Raw genomic sequence first — 19,500 nt, forward strand, 5'->3', positions numbered from 1 at the left:
ATGGAGTCCTAGAACAAAATCTTGCCAGTTGATTGTTCAGACAGGAGGCAAAGAGATCTACAGATGGATAAGATCCTGGAAGACACCTTGATCTAGTTTCCATTTGAGAGGGTCCGCCCTGACCCTGCTCAACTTGTCTGCACACAATTTTGCTCTGACAAAATTTAGGATGTCTGTACAGTGGGACAGTGATGTGAAGCTATACCCCAAGCTAACACGCTAAACTACAAATGGGGTATGACCTGGTTCCCCCTTGTTTGATGTACCACAACTGTGATATTGTCTAAAACCACTGGAAGAGGTCCTGGGGACCAAAGACAGTTCACAGAGTACAGTGCCTTGATAAGGACAAGCATCTTCTTGATATCTGTGCGTTTGCATTGGACCATCATGTCCCACATACCCTGTACTTTTACCCCTCTTGAAACTGCTCCCCAAGCAATGCCCAAATCATCTGTAGTGACTGACTGCTTTGAAGCAGGGAGGGAGAAGGGGAGACCTGCATTTAAAGATTTCTGTTTTCTCCACCAAAAAAATTCTCTTCTGACAAGCCCCAGCATTGGGATTTGAAAAGATAAAGGATGGTGATGCTGGGACCAAAGATTTCAGATACAACTGTATCCTTCTCATGTAGAGTCTTGTTATGGGTATCATGAGAATCTTAAATGCCATGAGAGACCAAATCCAAAGGAATTTCCTTGCAGTGACTAAAGTACAAGTGGAAAACCTTAGACACAGATCTAGACAAAGATCTATTTTTTTTTCTTGTGGAAGAAAAGCTCTTTAAACTGAAGTGTCTAGTTAACATCCCAGAACACAGTCCTATGTGAGGGAGTCAAGACTTTTCTGACTGTTCTCTTGGAATCTCAGCTTGATACTTAGAAAAAGACTCTGCAAAGATAAGCAAGTCATCTAAATACGGAAAAATGTAGATACCCTGTAGCTTGCAATGAGCTATAACTGGAGCTGGACACTTTGTGAACACTACTGGTGCAGTGGGTAGCTCAAAGGATAAGGCAGAGAACTGATGACGAGATCCAGACAGACAAAAATAAATGTCTGAAGTTTGGATGAATAGGGATGTGATGATAAACATTAAGTCTAGTGTTGCCAAGAAACTTGGCGGAAGAAGTGGTAACAGGCTGTGAAGTGACATTTTCAATTTGGGAACCATCACAAACAAGTACAGGAAAAAGATCCAGAACTGGTCTAAAATAATGCTCTTTCTCTGGCACTAGAGACAACCTCTGAATAAAAATCCCTTCCCTTCCCAAACTGATTCCATCGCTCCTTGGGACAGCATGTGATGAAGAACCAGTAAAAACAAGACAATCTAATCTGGAGGATTAGGAATGGTCTCCCTGGAAATGAAGGAATTTTCTCTCACTACAGTCTGTAACCTTGAATGATTTTCAAAACCCATTTATCTGAAACTATCTGTTGCTAAAGAGAAAAATGGAGATTCAAACTTTTTGAAAGAAAAAGAAGCCAGGATGGAAGGGGTTTGCAATGTCTCTTGAATAATCGTCAGACTTGTTGGACTGTCCTTAGTTTTGGGAGGATCTAGACTTTTTGGAACCCTCTTGCCATTTCTTCTTAAAAGAAGATTTACATGTATTTTCTTGGGATTGTTGATTCCTTTTTTTTTTTGCCAAAACTGGATGAGGAGATGGAAAATCCCTTGGAAAACTTAGAGAGGTCTTAAAAATCTTAAAGAGAGTCCCTGGTCAGCTTGCCTCTTTCATCACACTTTCTGATCGTCTCTGCAGCAGAGGGGCCAAAAACTAAATCTCTATTCTAGCAATGGTCTAAGAAAAAGAGAAACCCCACAAGGAGAATCAGAAACTGAGCTCTCAGAGTTGAAATCAGAAATCTGAGGAAGAAACCTGCATCTGCCATTGCATCTTCTTGTTCATAGGTTTATAGATTACTAGGCTAGCAGCCCTAGAGCCCTTACAAGCCTTGCCATGTAAATCCCAAGTTGTCCCAATTGTCCTTATTAAGTGGACGCACTTTGCAGAGTTAGTCTATGGTCAACACCAGTTCCCACTGTCCATAAGGGACATGGGTGCCACCCCCAGGTGAATTTACAGTATACCATCCATTTGTCCAGGATGCATCTGAATAGGGTCAGTGAGGAGCTCTGCTTCACGTGAATTAGAAGTTTATTCCAGAGGAGTGGCAGTCTCTGGGAGATGTATTTTTCCGTCAAGCATGTTCTGTTAATTTCACAGGCTAGATTTAGATCCCTAGAGCGAGTGACTCTTGTGCCATTAGATTTGCCAGTGTGAAGCATATCCATCAAGGTAGGGTTGGAGACTGCCCTATAGGCTAGGCACAAGTCACCTCTCAGCAGCCTGTATTGATAGAGTACAGTGACAGGGCTTTTAGTCTATCCCCACATGTCAAGGTTTGGAGGCTACGTATTTTCTTGGTGAGGAACCTCTGTGGTCTCTCTAGCTGCTGCAGGTGCCTGTTGAGGTCCATGCAAAAGGGAGCACTGTACTCTATTAGTCGTCTGATGAGGGTCGAGTACAGTGGAGTTACAACATCCTTAGACGTAGATACAATGCCCTTACTTATGAGGTGCACAAAGTAGAATGCTTTCCTTACCACAGTGAAAACTTGGTGGTCGAAGTTCAGATCGCTACCTACCAGTGCTCCTTGGTTTCCCACCAATGGGCTTGTGCTCAAGGGGGTGTTGTCAATACTGTAGTTAGTGGGAAATTCTGCTTTGCCAAAGGGAACAATGATGCACTTTTTCGCACATAGTTTTAGACTGTGGTTTGGCACCACTCGTTTGTCTGTGTTAGCCCTCCTGTAGTATAGTAACATCATTGGGGAACTCAATGATTGCACCCAATTTGCAAACATCAGCAGACTTGGTAAGCCCCTGGACTTCTTAGAAGTAGACTCAGAACAGTCAAGGGCTCAGCACAGAACCTTATGGTACACCACTGGTGATGGGTCCTACTGGTAGAGGTGGAGTTATCAACGTTGACAGTATGTGTTCTGTCGGTGAGCCACTTAACTTCTCATCTACTGATGCAAGGGTTAATACCCCCCCTTTTTTTACTTTCTCCAAGTCTTTTGGGGTTCTAATACCAGGATGGGAATGGACCACATTCCCAAGTCAAAGTATAATTAAAGTTCACAAAATTAGTATTGTTTCAATCTTTGATGTTAGCCAGAAGTGCTCTTTGCAGCACCTGCAATGTGCCCAGTAATACCTCCTGCAATTCATATGGAGTCACATGCATTGGTAACATATCTAGGTACGACTGTAAATTATTTTTTAAAAGACCGAGTTGTTCCTACTACTATTGGATCTGCCAGGGTATCCCTCTTCCACATTACCCTCATTTCTGTCTGCAAATCCTGGTATTTGATGATTTTATCTCTCTCTGTACATAAGACACTGTAGTCACTGGGTGTAGCAAGCAGTTCCAATGATCAATTCTACTTTTGCCTTTTTTTTTTTCCCAAGGACTACTACACTGGGTTTTCTTGCATCTATTCTTTTAACGGTTGGTAATGGGTGATCCTGTGAGATATAAACTTCTCATCATTTTCTATAATGCTTTGTGGTTCATGTTTCCAATGTTTTTCAGCTACTTCAATATTATAATGTTTGCATGATCCCCAGTGTAACAGTTTTGCCACATTATTATGCCTTTCAATATACAGTCCATCTGCAATTAGTATATCACAACCAGAAACAAAGTGACAGTTTCCAGTTCTGTTTTACAAAACCTACATTTTTCCGTTTCTCCCACATGTTTGATGGAAGTCCAATGTGTACATAGTCCATTGTCTTGGGCCACAGATATTAACCTTTCAGTTTAAATTCACCTCGCCTTAACCATTTCTGCATTCGATCCTGATCAGCATGAGGCTGTTCCAGGAGTTTTCTGGAGTTGCAACTATATTTATGCATTTTTCCACATTTCTTATCTTGTCATCTGATCATTCACCTTATATTCTTTCTCCCCAGCTGAGAGTGTTTTTCAACGATAGTGGAGGATTGTGTCAAAAGCCTTGGCCATGTCAAGGTAAGCGATATGCACTGTTTTACCATCATCCAGGGCTTTGGTGACTTTCAGGAAGAAGTTTGCTAGGTTTAATAAGCATGACCCACCCTTAACGAAGCCAAACTGGGTTGGGTCTAAGAGTCTGAAGGTCGCCCATGTCCAGGGCCCTGCAGATAAGACTGATAAGGCTTACAGGTCTATAGTTCCCAGGGTCTGTTGATGACTCCCCTTTGTGCATGGGGATATCTGTTGCTGCTCTCCACTCTGCTGGGACAAAACCCGTTCTCAGGCTATGGTTAAAGAGAATGCTAAGTGGGTCTGCTAGAACCTGTTTTAGATCGCTTAACAAGCATTCTGGGATGTTATCTGGTCACATGAAGATGTGTTTTTGGTCTTGCAGAATGCACATAATACCCGATCTCTAGAGATATTAGGCAGAGGACTGGTGTCTGGTATGCTTTGGGGTATGGCAGGTGAAGTTAGCACGAAATCTATTGACTAGCAGGTTGGTGATCTTCTCTGGTGCAGTATGAGTGGTACCATCTATTACCAGTTCTGCGCATTGTTGGGCATTCCCTTTTAGATTCTGGACATAATTAAAGAATGTCTTACAATTATCCTTAGCTAGGAACGCTATTTCAGCTTCATACTCAGCTTTAGCGGATTTCACTAGACTTATTTGCTTGCTCATGCTAAGGAGGGAATTTTTTCTCTGCTGAGTCAGTCCCCTCTTATTCTTAGACATCAGTTTATTCTTCTTGTTATATAACCTGTTTATACTTTAGGTCCACCAGGGTAGCTTGCGTTTTCAGGAGGACCTGGTTTTGATCCAGTCAGGTACAGCAGTGTCTATACAGCTGCTTAAGTGTTTGTACAGGACATCTGTGTACTCCTCTGCATAGGAGTCCTTTTGAGCGCAGGGAATATAAAACTTTTTATATCATTGCTTAGCAGTTTGAAATTTGCTTTGGAAAGGTTCTTTGTTTTTTTGTTTTTTTTGCTCCTGTGGGGGTGTGAGGTCCAATAGTTACCTCAAATTACACAGTTTTATGGTCCAACCTTACCAGGGAAGGTTTCACACAGGGGGAAGTGCAGTGACCCCCCATGTTGGTGAATACTATTTCTAGGATGTTTGAGTCCCCAGTGGGGATGCACACTAGCTGTTGAGAGCAATTGGCAAAGTCCAGGAACCTCTGGGTGAGCGTGTTAGGACTTGTCATCTTATCCAGATGACTGAAGGATAGTTGAAATCACCCATAAACAAGGTGTTGGGTTGTATAAAAAGTGATTCTATTAAGTCCAAATAAACATTGGAAACATGAGCCACAAAGCATTATAGAAAATGACGAGAAATTTATATCTCACGGGATCACCCATTACAAACAGTTAAAAGAATAGATGCGAGAAAACCCAATATAGCAGTCCATGAAAAAAAGACAAAAACTAGCATTGATCATTGAAAGTGCTTTTCTTGGTTCATGGTTGGGGACCTATAGCTAGCAATGATGTAGCAGGGTATTTTGCCTAGAGTTAATTGGACACAGTAGACCGACAGAGTCATGCTGTTTGACCGGTCTCAAGGTGTACTTGGCTTTAATGAAAATAGATATATCCCCTCCAACCTTTGGTTCCCTCAAGCTCATTTTGAGGTCTGAACGTGTGGAAGGCACTGTAATCTTGCACAGCTGGAGTGCTTTCCGTGGTCTTGAACTATGCCTCAGTGACTACACAGAAGTCAGCAAGGGAGTGAAGCTTCATGTTTAGACTTCTAGCATTATGCAGTAGAACTTTGAGTTTGCCTCGTGTGGATTTTATGTCGGAAATTTTGTTTTGACATTGCCTTAAAAAGGCACTATGAGGGAGTCATGTGCCTTTGCCAGCAACTGAAAGCTAGAGGAGACAGGTGCAGACCATCTCTGGCAAAGCAGTGTGGCCTGTCAACTATGTCATCCCAGGCAGACAGATACTGAGCCAATTGTTGAAGTCTATCATTTTTTGTTTATATTGTGGCATCATCCTGGGTGAAGATAGAAAGCTGCTTAAGGCTAGGGTCTTTCATACCTGCCTAGGACACAATCTGAGAGTTCAATCATGTCTCTCTTCATATAGTCCAGAGAGGTGCTTCTCAAGTCATTCACCCCAGCATGAACTACGACTCAGTCAGAATGGTACTTAAGTGACTTGAGAGCATGCATGACCTGACGGATCCTGGTATCGGAAAGGCAGCTGGACCATGACCTTCTCCTTGTCCAGCCTGGTGAGAGGAACATCTGTGTCTATCACTATGGAGTCACCTATGACTAGGACATTAGGTTTAGAGGTACTTTGCCTTAGGGGCTTATTTGTTGAGACACATTTGTATGTGTTAGTGTGCGCAGTGGTTTCAATTTGCGTAATAGTGTGTGCACTTTGTTTACATTTGGGAGGTCTCTGGGCTTTTTGTAGACTTCTAGTGAGTACCTCTGCATATCTGGGTCTATGTGTCATGTTTTTATTTTGTGTGAGAGGTGAAGAGTGTGTACAGACAACCTATTTGGTATCTGGTTCATTTTTACATGAGAGACATGATTCCAATTTCATAGTGTATTCACATCTTTCACGTGGGGTATTTGTTTACAATTACTACATTGTCTCAGTAATCTTTTGTCAATAAGGCTATCTGGAGAAATGATGGGAAACTGCCTGTCCAATATAGCAGGGTTTTACAGTATGAGGTACTGGGGAAGATGGAGGGGGTAGGTTGACTAGTTTTTGAGATCGGACTATCAAGAGTTCTTCAATTAAGGGCTGTGGATGATTTGTATGGCAATGCTGCTCACTGAGCGACTATGCTGCCTTTAGTGCAACAGAGAAAATTTTGAGAGTTCCACTGACAGCTGTCGATGGAAAAACTGTTTCAAGACGTTTGCAACTATATATGGCAGAGCTAACCCCCATTGCGCGGTGTGGAGGAAAGAGCAAATGAGAAGCTTAAATACAGGCAATATTAAACAGTTTTAACACAACAAACCTTTGTCCAGCAATCCTGAGCTCAGCAAGGGTGTATTAACAGTCTTCTGCCACAAAGGTGCAGGAGAGCCTTCCTTAATGTAAGATGGCTGGTTTTAGTGCTCAAGTGGAACAAAAACAGGCTAGATTCAGCAGTTCTGAATCTAGACTACGCTATCTAGTCTGAAAATACAGTTTAAAACAAGTGCAGAAAAGATGCAGTCAACAGTAAAAAGCAGAAAAAAAATGCAGTGATCAGACACAATACAATTCAAAAAGTGAAACAGACACACAAAATATACTCTCTTGGATGCCTTGGATTAAAGAAGAATCACTCTGGACCACTAGCAAAAGATGCCAAACTCCGAGCAGCTCAGATTCAGGATCTTGAATCTCTTCAGAAAAATAGAAATGTCTCTCTCTCGTTAATCAAAAACTACTTTACAAGAATATCAATAGACTGAATTAAACCCTGAGAAAAACCCAGTATACTCCTATCCAAAGAAAATTGAAGAGGAGTAGATACATTCTTGATATTCTGTTTATTTTTGACAGGAAAAATAGGGCCAACCATGCTACTAATGGCAGCAGCAGCTTCCCCAGGGAAGGCTCACCGTTCTGACAAGACTAGCTCTCCCTTGCCTACTGACGAGACCCCAATAGCCACAGAGGGCATGGCTGACTCCACCCCTGGGCCATAGTGCCTGTTAGGTGCTACACCAGAAGGTACAAGAGTAAAAGATGAGTAGTCTGAGGAATGACAAGTGGCTGCAGCAGTCACCCACCTGCAGATGAAGCAAACTACTTGCCTGCTGTGGTGCAAAGACTGTTTGATTATTTTTTTCTTTTTGCAGCTGAAGGAATGACTGACCATGGGACCGGTAGCCCGTTCCAGAGTCAAGCCAAAAATGGTGCCCTTTCCAGGGACAGAGGAGCAGCAACCGGCAGTAAACCCTTCCAGTCCACAAACGTTACTTTTTTGACAGAAAAATATAGTAAAAAGTACTTAAACACCAACAAAAGTAAAATAAGTACAACTTCTCCACAGAAAATATTGTTTAAAGTTATTCTACATCACTTTTAAACTGATTAAATGAGCTCTCCATTTAAAACTAAAGTTACAGTCTTAAAACAGTCTAAAAAAATATGAATGTCTCATTGAGACCTGAAACATATTTAAGCACTTTCATTTTCTAGTGTCAAGACTTCATTAGAACAATAAACCATACATCTAACCCAATCAAATATCAACTTGTAAAAACATCAATTACTCATCTTAAAGGCGTACATCCCCATAACAAAACATCCATATATCACAGGATGTTACTAGGCTATCGATCCGGAGGTCATTTCAAGCCTAGCCACTTCATCGCAATATAATACCACAGATACTCTAGTCAATACCCCAAGAATATATTTAGTAATGACTACCCATCTCCAGGAGGGTTGTGTTCACTACCCTCAGTAAGAATTTACAGTGCCCCATTCACTCGTCCAGGTTCCTTTTGAACAGTGTCAAAGAGGTACTTTGCTTCACATGAATTGGCAGCCTATTCCAAAGATACGGCAATCACTGGGAGACAAATCTGTCCTACCAGCATGTCCTATTCAAGTTGCAGGCCATATTTAGGTCCCTGAAATGGGTATCTCTAGTCTTGCTTGACTTACGAATGTGCAACAAATTCATTAGGTTTGGGTTGGACATTGCTCTAAGTCAGGCGCAAGTCTCCCCTAAGAAGTCTATACGATACCAAGTATAGTGACAAGGACTTTAGTCAGTCTGTGTAAGGCACGTGCTGGAGTCCCTTGATCATCTTTGTTAGAAATCTCTGAGGTCTCTCCAATTGCTGCAGGTATTTTGTACAGTACATGCCAAAAGGGGCATTATACTCAATTATGGGCCTGATTAGTGATGAGTACAGAGGAGTTATAACCTCCTTTGCTCTACAGGCGATGCCTTTGATAATCAAGTGTGCTATGTAGAAGGCATTCCTTATTACAGTAAAGGTTGCAGTCTACTTTTGATCCCAGATCCCTTACCACTTTGTAGGTACATAGGGTATCGCTGTGAATTTGATCATGTGAAGGGACATTGTTTTTACCGAAGGGAATGATAATGTATTTCTTTGTATTTAGTTTGAGATTTTGACAAAGATACCAGTTGCTGGTGTGTGTAAGTCCCTCCTGAAGTATACAGACATCATTTGGGGATTTGATAATTGCACCAAGTTTGCAGTCGTCCGCAAACTTGGTCAGCCACAGCCCCTTAGTTTTGACCTGAACTTCTGAGAAGAACAAACAGGAGGAGGCCCACTACTAACCCTTGTGGCACCCCGCTGGTGACACATCTGCTGACTGATGTGGAATCACCCACTTTGATAGTGTGTGACTGGTTTGTGAGCCAGTTGACAACCCATCTTACAACAAAGGGGTTTATATTCAGTTTGCTTCGTTCATCGTTAATGTCAGAGTGTGGGATTGTGTTGGAGTTCTTGGCCAAGTCAATGTATGCCATGTGCACATATCTGCCCTCATCAATGGCCTTGGTCACATTTTTGAAGAAATCCACGAGGTTTAACAGGGGGAATCTGCCCTTGAAACCGAATTGGGTCGGATCCAGGGTTTGGAGATCGCCTATGTCTTTATTTATGAGGTCCATGATGATTGGCCAGCTAAGATCTAGCTGTATTCAGCTGGACGTATAAGAGAATTTATGTACCTTTTATCTGCACTTTTTTCAACTAATACAGCATTTTAATTGATTTGTGTTGCATTGAATATTAACTGAACTGGAAGTTTTGACTCTTAGTTCCCCACTCACCCTTTCCTGTTTTTGTTTTGGTGTTTTTTTCAGTTAATTCCCACCTACCCTCCCTGTTTTTGTTTTGATGTTAATCTTGGTGGCTTTGAAACTGCCTGCCCCTCTTGTAAATTTGTGTTTGGATACTCCTTCTGGGCCCATCTCATTTGCTCACTCAACTGTGCAGCGAGTGCAGTGAGATCATATTCTGATTTCAGGCCCTCCTACTGTGTACAAAGAGAGCATCTGGGAAAGAAAAAAAAAACATTTTTATGCTCGTTTCCTGCCTTTCCTTAAGTAGTCTAGACTGTTTGTAGGCTTATGAGCCCCCAAGCCTTTCTGTGTTGGAGGGAAGCCTTCTAGCTTAATTTTGTTTCTTAGAACTAGCCAGTTTTCTAGTTTCAGAGCTCAAATCTGTTTCTTTGAACTCAGCACTTGTTCAGAACTTGTTGTAAGCACTAAATAAGCTGCAAATTACTACAACACTCAACTTTCCTCACTTGTCTAGAGGACAGCAATTTTAGTACTTAAACACCTATCCAGGCATGTCTAAGGGTCAACTCCCGGTGATTTCTCCTGTCTACCTGATGAATCTGGGCATCTTGGGGCAATGCAGCAATTGCCTCATGTACACAGACAACCCTCTCCTCCTACCACCCAACACTACAGATGCACTTCTATAGCCAAACTGGAAGCAAAGCTCTCTTCACCCAAGACTGGACTAGACAGTCAAGAGGAGAAGGTAAACACTTGCACCACACCACACTCATCACATAGTCCCTCAAAACCTACACCACCAAAACACACACAGAAACACAAAACACACACCTACATTCGCGGAGGCTCTCAATAAAAACCTGCCCAAGCATCAGGGACCTCCAAAGCAGAAACGCAAGCAAACTCCACCCCCAACACAACCCAAATGACACATAGCCCACAAACTCAGTGTGCCACAACCACAGCCCATAAGGCATAACAACGTACCCAACACTCTAGTACATTCTAGTCATACGTGACTCTATAGTCAGGCACACTGATGTTCCACTCACCAGGCTAAACAAGGAGAAAGTTACTGTCAGCTGCCTGTCAGGTGCCAGGATCCACCACATAATGCATGCACTCAGGTCACTCCACAAGTACAAATATGACACTGTCATTGTCCATGTTGGTGTGAATGACCTGAGACGTACCTACCTGGACTACATGAAAAGAGACATGGAGGAGCTCTCCGATCTTGTAGCCCAGGCAGGTATGACCCTAGCCCTGAGTAGCATCCTGCCATCACCCAGAATGATACCACAGTACAAGGACAAAATAATTGACCAACAATTGGCTAAGCTTCTGGTGACATTCTAAGGGGATCCAGTATTTGTCTGCCTGGGATGACATGATCGACAGACCACGATGCTTTGCCAGAGATGGCCTGCACCTGTCGCCCTTGGGATTCCGGATACTGGCTAAGGCTCTAGCCACCATTATAGTGCCTTTTTTAGGCAAGGTTCAAATGACAAATTCACCACCGTAACAGGTACAAGCAAGCAAAATCTGAGGGTAATGTTACTCAATGCTGGAAGTCAACCTCAAAATGCACTCACTCGAGGCACTCCTTAAAATGGAGAACATCGACATCTGTGCAGTGACAAGAGACCTGGTTCAAAGCTCCAGACAGAGCACCCCTGCATTACCAGGCTATAATTCATACCACACCTTTCGGCCACCTAACCCGGCACAAAGCACTAAAGGTGGATGAGTGCCCATATTCATTAAGGATATCCACACCTCCAGGCTAGTTGCACAGCATAATGCATCAGAGATTATCCAAGTGCAACTAACTCTGGGCAAGACCGCAATCCAAACTGCAGATTGCCCCCCATGCCTCAGGATTCCCACTCCTCATTTTTTGATACACTGGAAAGTATTAGGGTACAACCCAACACCCTAATAATGGGCGATTTCAACTACCCCACCATTAACTGGGAAAACTACTCATGTACAAACTCTTTTGCTCAATGTTTTCTGGAATTCATAAATTCCAACGCCTTGGATCAACCTATTCACACCCCCACCAGGGGCAGCAATATCCTAGACCTGGTCATTACCAACATGGGAAACCGGTGTTCCACACCAGAGGTCAATTCCTCCTTGGTCAGATCCGACCACAAGCTAATCATCCTGGACATCCACATCCCGCAGCCACCCCCAATTAGGGAAACCACCATAAAACACTTCTCCAAAGCCAACTTCACACAAGACAGAAGTGGCAAACTTCATGACACCCATGCAGATGGACAATAGAGGTACGATTGCTGAATCCTACACAAATGCACTTTATAAGCACTTACACGAGTGCATGGATCGTGCTATCCCTAACAGAGCCAAGGTGCTATCCTCCAAAAAAAAGGAAGCCAATCTGGTGGTTCCCTGCCATAAACTCTACAACAGAAGAAAGAAACGGTTGCAAAAAAAGAGTAAAATCCCATGACTGGAGGAACTCCCTGGTCAACCTCAGTAATAAGCTGAGATCCCTCATAAAATCCTCCAAAGTTAGTTCCGAAAACAAAATTACCACTGATTCTAAAGACAACCACAAAGCATTCTATAGCTATGTCAAGAATCTCAATGGCAGCACTCAGATCTGCTCCGAGTTACAGCACAATTGCACTAAATATACAGACCCAACTGATATTGCCAATATCCTGGCAGATAGGTTCTAACTTTGGCTGCACAGGTAAAAAACATTCTCCAAAGCCAAGAACACAGCATCCATGGGACCTGACAACATCCCAGGCTGCGTTCTACATGAACTACAGAATGAACTGACACCCTACCTAAGCACCATGTTCAATCATAACCTCACCTTAGGCTTTGTGCCCACTGAATGGCACATAGCAACGGTTATCCCACTCCACAAAGGGGGAACCACCACAGACCCTGGGAACTACCCATTAGCCTAATGAGCCTGGTCTGCAAGGCCATGGAACGTATCATCATGGAACTCATAAACAAAGACATTGGTAATCTCCAAACTCTGGACTCTACCCAATTCGGATTTGTAAAAGGCAGATCATGTCTCCTAAACCTGATTGACTTCTTTGAAGCAGTCACCAAAGCCACAGATGAGGGTAAGGTGGTTCACACAGCTTATCTAGATCTTGCCAAGGCTTTCGACACCATCCCCCACTCTGTAATTATAGATAAGCTCACTAAACTAGGTATAAATCCCTATGTCACAAGATGGGTTGCCAACTGGCTCATGGACAGAACCCATACTGTGAAAGTAGCAGACTCCAAATCAGACTTCAGACCAGTGATAAGTGGAGTACCACAGGGTTCAGTCCTGGGTACTCTCCTATTTGGTATTTATTTTTCTGAAGTACAGGCTAACACAGAAGGTCTTTGGTCAACAAAGTTCGCCGATGACTGCAAACTAGGAGCCATAATTGAAACTCCTAATGATGTGGACATCCTACAAAAGGGTCTCACTGAGATAGATGCCTGGTGTCAAAGCCATGGCCTCAAGCTGAATGCTAAAAAGTACATTGTCATCCCCTTTGATAAAAACTTTGTACCCAGCTTTACTCAGTCGCATATCGCCTACTCAGAGGTGATCTCTGCCTAACATACAAAGCTGTCAAACCCAGAGCTGTTGGACATGCTCCACTTAAAGAAATCCCAATCCCTCTGAACTACACACTCCAGGGACCTAAACCCTGTCACCACAATAAACCGAACATGCTGGAGGGATAGATTCCTGTCCCAGAGACTTCCCATACTCTGGAACAAACTATATTAAACAAAGCTCCTCATTAGTACTCCAAGAAAAATCTTGATGATTGGATGGGAAATAGGAAATTCACCCTGGGGATCACCTCGGTGGCTCTGCTCGACAGGGGCACAGGAAAATAATTTTCTTGGGTGACGAAAGCCAAGGTACCTTTTTGGCTAGGCTTGTATAGGCCCTAGGGCCGATAGCCTAGTACCTACCTATGAATGAAATTCCCCCTAACCAAAGTGTTTGGCACTATTTGGATGGACTCCAGTTTGATCAAGTAGGCCTCGTGCTCATCATGATCCATGGAGGGGGGATCTATAACTAGCTATGACTTGAATGGGGGGGGGGGTCTTACCCAGAGTAATCTGAACTTGGGAGTAACTCCATGGAGCTGTCTTGTCTAAGTAGTCAGGAGGAGAATTAATCTCTAACATAGATAGAGATACTGCCTCCTTTGGTTCTCAAATGTTTGTTTCGCGGTCTGAAAGTGTGAAAGGCATTGTAGCCTTGTAAGACCGGGGTACTCTGAGGCCTTGAACCATTTTTTTTGACTGCACAGACATCTGCATCCTCCAGTGACAGGAGTGCTACCAGGGTGTGCAGTTTTTAGTTTAAGCTCCTAGCGTTTAGCAGCATAACCCTTATTTTGTTATGATTGGCACTTTTCATGTTGGCAATTTTGTTTTTGAGGCCTTACATAAAAAAGGCACTATGGGGGAGGCAACAGCCTTTGTCAGCAGCCAAAATTCTAGTAGTATCAGGTGCAAACAGTCTCTAGCAAAGCAGCGAGGTTGGTCAACCATGTCATCCCAGGCTGACAGAAGCTGGATCCCCTTGGAATGACACCAAAAACTAAGCCAATTATTGAAAGCAATTAATTTTTTGTTTATACTGTGGCATCATTCTAGGTAAGGGTAATATGCTGCTCAAGGCTAAGGGCATACCTGCCTGGGATACATACTCAGAAAGCTCAATCTTGTCTCTCAATTATAGTCCAGTGAGTCATGTCTCAGTTTGTTCACTCCAACATGAGCTATGACAAAGTGATAATGATAGTTTTTGCTGAGAGACCAGAGTGCATGTGTGATCTGACGAATCCTGGCACTAGACAACCAGATGACCATGACTTTCACCTTATCTAACCCGGTGAGTGGGACATCTGTGTGTCTCACTATGGAGTCTCCAATGACAAGAAAATGTGGTTTATGAGTGTTACGCCTTAAGGGCTTGGTAGGTGAGACACTGGTAATGCTGTGTGACCTGGGTGCTGTGGAAACTGTTAGTTGTAGGAGTCTTGTGTTTTGGAGGTGTGTGGTGTTTCGGTAAGTTTTTTGAGAGAACCTCTGTGTATGTTGATTTATGTGTCGGACGCATACTATGTGTAAGAGTGTTACTGTTTTGAGTGCTAGAGAGCAGGGATTCAAGACTCTTGGTGTAGATTCAACTCAATCTAGTACAGATTGCGAGAGATATTAGTAGAAGTTTGTCAGTGTATATGAGGCAGTTGCTACACTGCCTCAGGAGCCCAAGTCAACAAGGCTGGCAAGAGAAACAAAGGTAGTCCCAACTGTCCACAATGCTAGGTTTGAAGAACTGTTATCACAAATGGGGTGCTTTCTGGACTAATCTCGGAGGTACTCTGTAGATGGGTGTTTCTGACAGGGTTTGTGTCTGGTGGTTTTATAGGTCACAGCTCACTAGCAATACTTCTTAGACCGGAAATGTACAAAAGATGAGGACTATACTAATGTACTACACCTGTATCAAAAGGAAAACTTGTTGAGATTATCTGTCCAGCTATGGTGCACAATTGCGCAGCAGTGTATGGTGCTGTGCAATTCACAAACAAGCAGAAACCCGCTCAAACTCGGGACTTAAATACCAGAAGCTAAAAACTAAGAGAAAAACCTTTAAAAGTTCAAAAGAACCAATGAGGGTGCTTAATCCAAGCCCTAGACCAATCTCCCTTCACTAGACAAGTTCCAATCAGCACACTTCTCTCACAAGGGTGCAGGAGGGTCCCTTCTAATCAAAGACGGCTTAGAAAATGTGCTCAAAATACATCAGCCACTACAAACAGACCCAGATGCAGCAAACCTGTACCTGGACTATGCTACAGCTGTTAGCTATACTAACTTATGCAGGGAACACTAAAAAATGATGTAAACAGCAGCAAGACACTAAACATGTTTTAAACAACAGAAAAACAGCAAGGAGACACAAGAATGTTTTAAACAGCAAACAAATCAGTTATTTTAAACACTGCTTGGTGGGAAAATAGACAAACACAACAGATGCTTAGCAAACAGTGAAAAGTAGCAACAATTACTTTGCAATCAGTGAAAATAGCAAAAAGGGTTTGCAAACAGTGAAAACAGCAACAAAATATTATTTAACACACACAGTAAGGCAGACAAATGCAGTACAAACAGTGCAGTTTAGTTTAGAGTATTAAAATACAGTATTAAATAAGCAGAACACAATAAAAAGTACAGTAAATAGTATAATCAAGCAAAAAAAACAGGCAAGTATGTTTTTTGGGAGCTCAGAATCCTCTAGTCTGGAATCTCAGCTCAAAGTTGATCCCTTTTACTTTTCAAAACACAACTAATAGACGTTTGTTCATTTAAACCTGGATCCTTAGCAGATTCCAATGTTAACTGCCAGTTTAATTCCCTCATTAACAATTCATTTTCCCAGTCACCCCTCATATTCACTTTGTCTCACTCTTTCCAACACAAAAGATACAACTTTGTTAATGTTTGCACAATCCTTAGCATATTTTGCCACTGCATTAACATCATCATGCTTGTGTATAGCATGTACATGCTGATAAACATGCTTTTTAATGTTTTTAGCCTTCCCAACATAAAATGCAGGACAAGAAAGACATGCTGCCAAGTAAACAATACCTGAAAAGTTACAATCAAAGCATCCTTGTCCATAAATTACCCTGTCCCCTAAAGTAATGGTTACCTGCATTAATGAAAAGACACTGTTTGCATCTCCCACATTTAACCATTCCTTTATTGGAATTATTTGCCTCACAATTTTGTCCCTTCCAACTTTGTTTTTATGTCATGCCTGTTCCTATAAGTAAAATGGGGTACCTTCCCAATTTTCTCCATCAAACCTTTCTTCCCATAAAAATATTCTAGTGCTTTCTAACAAGAGCTTGTATATAGTACAGTTGTGTACACTTACCATAAATGTAGATGTTCGAGTGTCTTCACTGTTGCAGTCATGACTGTAGGGTTCTCCCCTGACGGCAGGCAGTCCTCGGTCAGCCAGAATCCCAAAGTCTGGGTCCGGCGTCGGCTGTTCAACCATGCTCCCTGACGTCAGAACGCCAGGAGTACAAAGCTGACAGCTGACGCCATGTTCTCCAGTTTTTCTTGCCCCAGATGTCAGGAGTCCCAAAATGAGTAAGGTCCCATATCCTTTGCAAATACACCTCAGAAGAATGGTGAAAAAAGGAACCACACAAAAGTAAAAATAAGAGGGGACAGGAGGGAGGGAAACCCAGACAGCAACAGTGAAGACACTCGAACATCTACATTTATGGTAAGTGTACACAACTGTACTATGTTCATCGTGTTTCACTGTTGCAGTCATGACTGTTGGGTAGAATCCCAAAGCAGAATGAAAGGGAGGTTGTCATAAAGTAGAAGGGGTGGCTAAAAGGCCCTGCAAGACTGCAGAAGCAAAGTCTGCCCTAGACTTAGAGTAGAGAGGTAGATTGTAGTGCTTTGAAAAAATATGCACTGAACTCCAAGTTGCAGCTTCCAAAATGTCCTTGGTAGGAACTCCCCTGAGGAAGGCAGCTGAAGTTGCAGCAGCTCTGTTGGAATGAGTCCGTATACTCCCTGGGATTTACTTTCCATGGTGTGAATAACAAAATCTGATTCCATGAGCAATCCATTTAGAAATGGTCTGTTTTGAAATGGCTTTACCTTGGGAACTTGAAGCATAAGAAACAAACAATTGCTCTGATTTTCTGATGTCCTTGGTTCTGTCCAGGTAAAAATGTAGTTGTCTGTGTACATCCAAGGAATGTAAGATCCTTTCCCCTTTATTTTGAGGAGTAGGGAAAAAAGTTGGCAAGTGGATAGTTTGATTTAAAGCCACTTTTGGAAACCACCTTAGGCATGAATGTAGGATTAGTCCTCAAAGACACCCTGTCTTGATGAAAAATAATATAAGGTTCCACAGCAATAAGAGCTTGCAACTCTGAAACTCTCCTGGCATAGGTCAGAGCTAACAGGATGGCTGTTTTCCAAGATAAAAACTTGATGTCAGAAGAGGCAGCAGGCTCAAAAGGAGGTAAGGTGAGCTTTTCCAAAACATAGTTCAGATCCCAAGCAGGAATGGGAGGAGATCTAGGAGGTCTTAATTTCTTAGCTCCTCTGAGAAACTGTCTCATGAGCTGGTGGGGAAAGATTGGAGGGTCTGTATTATAATGAGTGGAAATAGCAGAGGCATGTATCTTAATGGAAGAGAGAGAGAGAGACCCTTATGTAAGAGATTTGTCAGGTAAAGTAAAATCAAAGGAATGTTAGGAAGAAGAGGATCAGAATCCTGAGCCTGCATCCAGGAACAAAATCTTTTCCATTTTCCTGCATAAGATTTTCTAGTGCTAGGACGTCTGGCTTCTAAAATGACATCCATAACCTGCTTGGATAGGAGAGAAGGAATCAAAGACCCTGGATTAACCAGGCCGCCAGGCTGAGAGTTCTGACATGGGAGTGTAGAACCTGACCCTGATGTTGGGACAGAAGGTTCGGAGTCTGTGGTAAAACCCAAGGGGGCTCCAGACATAGGTTTTTCAGAGTAGGGTACCAAAACTGTCGAGGCCAATTTGGGGCCAGCAAGATTATCATCTTGGGCTTGTCCTGTTTGATCTTTAATAATACCCGTAGAAGAAGAGGAAGAGGCGGAAAGGCATATCCCGAGAGGTTTCTCCAGCTGAATGATTGTGCATCCACTTTCCAAGCTTGTTCGTGGAAAGTCCTGGTGCAAAAATTCTGTAGTTGATGATTGAGATGGGATGCAAAGAGGTCTATGTGAGGACATCCCCAGACTGCTGTTATCATCCTGAATATTTCGGTGTCCAGCATCCACTCGTGTGGATCCGAAAGGTATCTGCTCAGATTGTCTGCCAGGAAGTTTTGCTTCCCTGGTAGAAACTGAGCTTGAAGGTCCAGATTGCAAGCTAGAGCTGTGTTCCATAGATCCATGGCGAGTCTGCAAAGGGGGTAGGAATGAGATCCCCCTTGCTTGTTTATGTACCACATAACTGTGATGTTGTCTGTCCGTATCAGTAGTTGTCCTGGTTGCAGAAGATTCCTGAAGGCCATTAGAGCTTTCTGAACGGCACACATTTCCTTTAAATTGATATGCAGGTGCTTCTGATCCTTTGTCCAAAGGCCCTGCAGACAGTTGCCCTGAAAATGGGCTCCCCATGCATAATCCAAGGCGTCCGTGGTTAGTATCCGAGTGGCAGGAGGCAGACAGAAGGGTTTTCCTTTGTTTAGAGTACATGCCTTGGACCACCAAAGGAATTCCTTCTGAATACAAGGCAGGACGGAGATCAGTATGTCTAAACTGTGGCAATGTTGAGACCATACACTTTTTAGGTACCACTGTATTTTCCTCATGTGTAGTCTTGCATATGGTACGAGAAGGATGCAGGAGGCCATGTAACCCAAAGCCTGCAGGAATCTCCTTGCAGATAGCGGAGTTAAAGTTGCCAAGGTTTTGAAAGTTGAAGCCAGCTGAAAATGTTTTTCGTATGTTAGAAATGCCATCTGGGTTGTTGTGTTTAAAGAAGCGCCCAGAAAAATTATCTGTTGTGAGGGTGTCAAATTTGACTTTTTTATGTTTACAGTGAATCCCAGGAACTTGAGAAG

The 19,500-nt window shown here is 42.8% G+C and overlaps 1 protein-coding gene across 1 annotated transcript in view; it reads right to left on the reverse strand.

Moving 5' to 3' along the window:
* The window catches only part of LOC122813214 (4-trimethylaminobutyraldehyde dehydrogenase-like), a 958,904-nt gene that overhangs the window by 413,149 nt on the left and 526,255 nt on the right, over nt 1-19,500 (reverse strand). The window lies entirely within an intron of this gene.

This window comes from Protopterus annectens, chromosome 10.part0, assembly GCF_019279795.1.
Source record: "Protopterus annectens isolate FY-2018-M chromosome 10.part0, PAN1.0, whole genome shotgun sequence".
NCBI lineage: Eukaryota > Metazoa > Chordata > Ceratodontiformes > Protopteridae > Protopterus > Protopterus annectens.